The sequence below is a fragment of the Epinephelus lanceolatus genome, chromosome 2 (assembly GCF_041903045.1).
Source record: "Epinephelus lanceolatus isolate andai-2023 chromosome 2, ASM4190304v1, whole genome shotgun sequence".
Lineage (NCBI taxonomy): Eukaryota > Metazoa > Chordata > Actinopteri > Perciformes > Serranidae > Epinephelus > Epinephelus lanceolatus.
In genome coordinates this window covers 21,026,927-21,032,275 of record NC_135735.1, presented here as the reverse complement: position 1 = coordinate 21,032,275, position 5,349 = coordinate 21,026,927, and positions in this window count along the sequence as shown.

The following is a 5,349-nucleotide window of genomic DNA, read 5'->3' as shown; positions in this document are numbered from 1 at the left end:
GTCCCTTACTCCACCGCTCCCCCTCCCCGCTCCTCCCCTCACCCTCTGAATGGATTTCCGTCCTTATCACGTGCACATGCACTCCCCTAAGAGCTTCAAGGTAAAGTCCACGGCAGCTCCTTTCTCATTTTTTTCCTCCCACGTTTGCCCTCTGATGTGACTCCCCCACCTCCTCTCATCTTCTTCTCCTTGTTCCTCAAACATCTCTCGTGCTTTGTTTGTTACATCCTCCACTCTTGAACTCTTGTTTTCACTCCACCCTTAATCATACTCATTTTACTCCCTACTTTGTCCTCAAACTAATTTTAGCAGCTTTTCTTTGGTCTAAACCTTCATTCTCTGTGCCTTTCATGTGTCCAATTTGATGACAGTGTTAGTTCTACCTTTCCCTTGGATGCTGTAAAAACGACAAAGAATGAATGAAAGGAGATGCAGATAAAAAAAAAACAGAGCCGGAAAGAGATACTACATTGCACTAATGAGAGGTGACCCTATTACAGTATGAGATGGGGTAAAATGCATTCATCCTCTCTTGGGCATTTGTCCGGTTTTGCCCCCAGTGGCCTTGGCCCATGTGCACAGTTTTGATTATGCCTGGCACACGGCTCACATCCCGTCCTCTTTATTGCCCCCGGGGAGCAGACACCACAGCACTCAAGTGAGACCGCCTCCTCTTAGATATGATTTGAAACACTGGACAACACGTTGCAGGACACGTCACTGATTTGCCCTTGCCTTGACACCACCTCTGCATACAAAAATCTCTCTGAGATTCATCGGAGAGGACATTGAAACTGAAGTGTAAATTGAAGCTTGCATTCCAAATATGAATGCTGATGAAATGTTGATGAGGCCGGAGCGAAGGATGAAAACAGTAATGTACATGCTGAGCACTGTCATGTAACTTAATCCTCAAGGGTTTTGTAAACCTGCCAAATAAATAACTATAGGGCATTTTCCATGTTATAGTATGGGTCATATTGTATATCTGATTCTGCTCTCCAACAATCTGGCTTCTGGGTGATTACATGTGAGCTCCCAATAGCCTGAGTGACTGGTCTTGTAATGCTACAGCACGTAATAGATACACATATTTACAGCCTGCGGTCAAGTATTGTGATAAGCTCTGAAAAAGTCATGCTGTGAATAACAAGGCAGGCTTCACCTGTATTTAAACCATGGTCTTGGTGGTTGATTCTGATTGGCTGCAGGGCGTCCATTTATCTCTGAAAATGGACACTTGCTAAGTACTTCCAGTAAAACTATGTGTTAATTTCTGAGCATGCCTTGGAGCTTGAATCAGGTCGGGTTCACCCCAATTTCCTGATGTTAGATATTGTTAGAGCGTTCTTTTTCTATAAGGATAAACAAACATATTTAGTTTCACTCTGCTTGGCTTTCTGCTGCTTTATCTCCTCTGAGTGCCCAGAGCATACTCTACTGCTCAGAGAGTGTGGTGCTCTGAATAACCAAATGGCACTATATTCCAACAGTGCTATTAACAAACCAAACGGTCCAGTTTGTGCCAGAGTGCCTTCTGGCACCCAGAGTGACTATTTATGGACACAACCCATGTCACAAATTCCTGTTACTACAGTGAAAAAACTCAAGTTAAGTGGAAATGGGTTTTGGGCTCAAAACTGCTGCTTTGGTACGGGCTTGGACAGAAACTAAGGTGGTTTGTGTCGGGTCGGGACCAGAGTTGGGTATAACGCGTTACAAAGTAACGTGTTAGAGTACTTTGATTACTTTTTGCAGTAACGAGTAACCTAACATGTTAGTTTGCTGTTTGAGTAATCAAATAAGTACATTTTCAAACAAGACATCAGTTACTTCCGTTACTTTTAAAACGCTGGTCCTTCAGCTCCAAAACAGCAACGGCTGTCATTTGGTTCTAATAACGGAGATAAACCTATCAGCCTGAAAGAAGCCACGGAGCTTGTGGCTCGCTATGTGGTCGGAGAAATGCTGCCGTTGTCTATGGTGGAGTCTAAATAGGTGGAGTAGGACTCGCTGACAGACATATTTCAGACTCAGGACTTGCATTATGCCTGGTACACGCTACACGCTGGTGCTCACCAATTATCCCCAGTCGTCTTTCACGGCGTGTGTGATGTCATCAGGTTATTCTTGTCCTATTTTATTACTTTTACTGTTATTTGAGTCACTGTGTCTGTTCATGTGCCAGCTGACATGTTGTTGTAGTCACCTAAAAGCGTCAGCAGATGGCAGGAGCTTCATTTGAAGCACCGTATGTAAACATCAAGTTACTGTATCCTCCACAACCAAGTTCCTACAAATATTTCAGAATAAAAGCCTATTTAGAAAATGGAGGGATTCTCTAGCCAAGGTTATAAGGGGCTTTTAATTTGAAACAAGTGTTGAGTTTGAAATGACGGTACGATATGTTAACTTTAGGAAGACAACGGAGTTGATAAAAAGTAAATATATAAACACACAGAGGGTTTAATAAATAACGGACCATCTATAATGTAGTTTGTTTCAAATGAAGCTGGGAGCCTCTACAGTTGTGGTGAGTAAAAGCCCCGCCGCTATTTGTTAAAGGGCCAGTGTGTAAAATGGGTTGAAAACAGTGACATCAGTGGCCAAATTCTAGATTGCAGGGCTCACTCGCTCACCCCTCCTGTCGGGTAAATGACGGTGGCCTCGTAGGGACAAAAAGCCTTGCACACGAGTTTTTCAGGAGTAGGTCTATCTAGTGACGAGGTGAATATTTATTTAGAAATCTAAGCCATGTAACGATATTGTAATGAATCCCCTCATGAGCAGGAGACCAGAGGAGCGTTCGGGAAAAAGGCCTGTTTATTTGAGCACTCCAGAAACTCTGGTAACACTCCAGGGGGTAAAAGACTCTGTCCCAAACTCTGACTCTTCTAGCGTAACAGACACACTTCATAACTTTACACACATACTCGTTTACCATCCCGAGTGGGGACCCCCCTCCCCTCTCTGCTCCACCAATCTCCAGCCCGCACACTGACTGACAGCGTAGCCGGTAAACAGAACTCAGCTGTTTATTTAGCCTAGCAATATCTCCGGACTATAGTAGCTGCAATGGACGACTTTGAACGCGATTTTGAAGAGTTTCTTGTAGCGGACATCCAGAGCCATACCTGTTTGAGCCAGAGCATACAGATGAGGAACTCCATGTCTTTGATGCTGAGCGGGCGAGAAGAGAGGCTGAATGCACAGAATGGGATTCGGTGCTACTGCTACCATCGTTGGGAAATATATCACCAGGAGGAAAAGCGCCGCAGAGAGTGCATCACAAGGAGTGAAGTTGCGTCTTCTTTTCCTCGCAGATGATGGTTCGGGTTCATTCTCTCCTGTTGCGTGGTAAGTGTGGTCCATTCGCAAACTTTATAACTAAAAAAACTTTTCACTACTCTCTATCGACGAACTACTAACACTCTCTGCTGTTTCCTCCTCCTTCCTTCCTTCCGCTGTCTTCGTTGGTTCATTTATGCACGCGAAACACATTCTCTGGCTGGCTGGATTGTCCACTGGGTCTGCCGTACATACATGGCAGCGCAAGATGGCGACCTCTCTAAAGCAAGGCCCTTGCTATATATATATATAAAAGCATAATTATAAGGCTACAAAAACCAAACAAATTTTATTTTATAGCGATTATACACTTATATAAACATATTAATGGGTAGAATATTCAGATTCAGATTCAGATTGTCAATAAACCATGCCAAATATTACACACTGGCCCTTTAATGTTATTACTTTATGTCCGACCGTGAGGATGTACCATTGTTTGTTAGCTTGATGCTAATGACAGTAACATACGTTAACTCAGCGGGTTGACAAAGTGCCTCTGCTGTTTCACACCATCATTTCCCCCTTTTACTCTGTGTGGTAACATCCCCAGAGGAAATATTAAAAACACTGGGGTGTTGTTGTCATATAGTTGTCTACGGCAGCAGATCGTTCTGTGTTTCTACTGGTCAAAGTGACGGCTGTGATGGGAGAACTGGATCTCAGTGAAGGGCAAGTGGTCCATAACTTTAATTTTGGAGACAAAAAAATGTAGGCTTAGCACCCTGTGGTCCATTGCCCAATAGGAAATGTAGAATACTCAAAAGTACTTTAAAAGTGCTTGAGTTACTTTTCTCAGGGAGTAACGTTGGAAGTACTTTTAAAGTAATTGAGTTACTTTACACAGGGAGTAACGCAGTAAAGTAACTGGTTACTTTTTTAAAAAGTAACACAGTAACATACTTTGATTACTTTTAAAGTAACCCTTACCCAACACTGGTCGGGACTGATTTTTCAGACCTAATCACACCTCTACTGCAACACGTAATCAACTAACTATCTATCTATCTAATTACTTAATGGATAGACCTGCAATTGTATAGCGCCTTTCTAGTCATCTAGTGACCACTCAAAGCACTTTTTACACTACGAGTTACGTTCACCCATTCACACACATTCATACACTGGTGGCCGAGGCTACCATACAAGGTGCCACCTGCTACTCAGTTTTGACACACACTGACACACCGATGGATCGGGAGCAATTTGGGGTTCAGTATCTTGCTCAAGGATACTTCAATATGCAGCCTGGAGGAGCCTGGGATCAAACCGCTGATCTTTCGATTGGTGGACGACCCGCTCTACCTCTGAGCCACACCCGCTGTGGCCTTGCTGTTGAACATACTGTTGAATTATATTTTCTGTTTGTCAACAGTAGGCAATCTTAGTGACTTTAAATCTTGTTAGCATAACATTAGCTCTCTGGTTCACAGCTGAGGCAAAGGCTTTTATGAGCTGAGCGTACTGGAAATATCACCCATTACCAAGTCATATCTAAGGTTTGTCCTATTTACTGGAGCAGTGGACAACATTTCCATTGCACTAGAACCTCATGTGATGGTAATTGGTCACTTTCAGGTGTTACCAGGGAAACCAAGTATTGGCTTGTGAAAAACTTTGGATATTGATTGCAAAACACTAAAATACGGGCACGTCCCACTGGTAGGAGGCCCCAGGGAAGACCCAGGACACACTGGAGGGATTACATATCTCATCTGGCCTGGGATCGCCTTGGGGTAGCCCAGGAGGAGCTGGAAAGCGTTGCTGGAGAGAGGGATGTCTGGGGTGCTTAGGCCTGCTGCCCCCGCGACCTGGCTCCAGATAAGTGGATGAAAATGGATGGATGGATGGAACACTAAAATATAAATGAATGGTCTTCCTTTATTTTCTTTGGAAAGTCACCATGGTATAGAAATACATAATCAGAAATTAATGGACCCTGTGGAGGCAACTGCTCGCATCAAACATTGAAAGGTTCTGGCCTCCATGTTGCTGCCATCC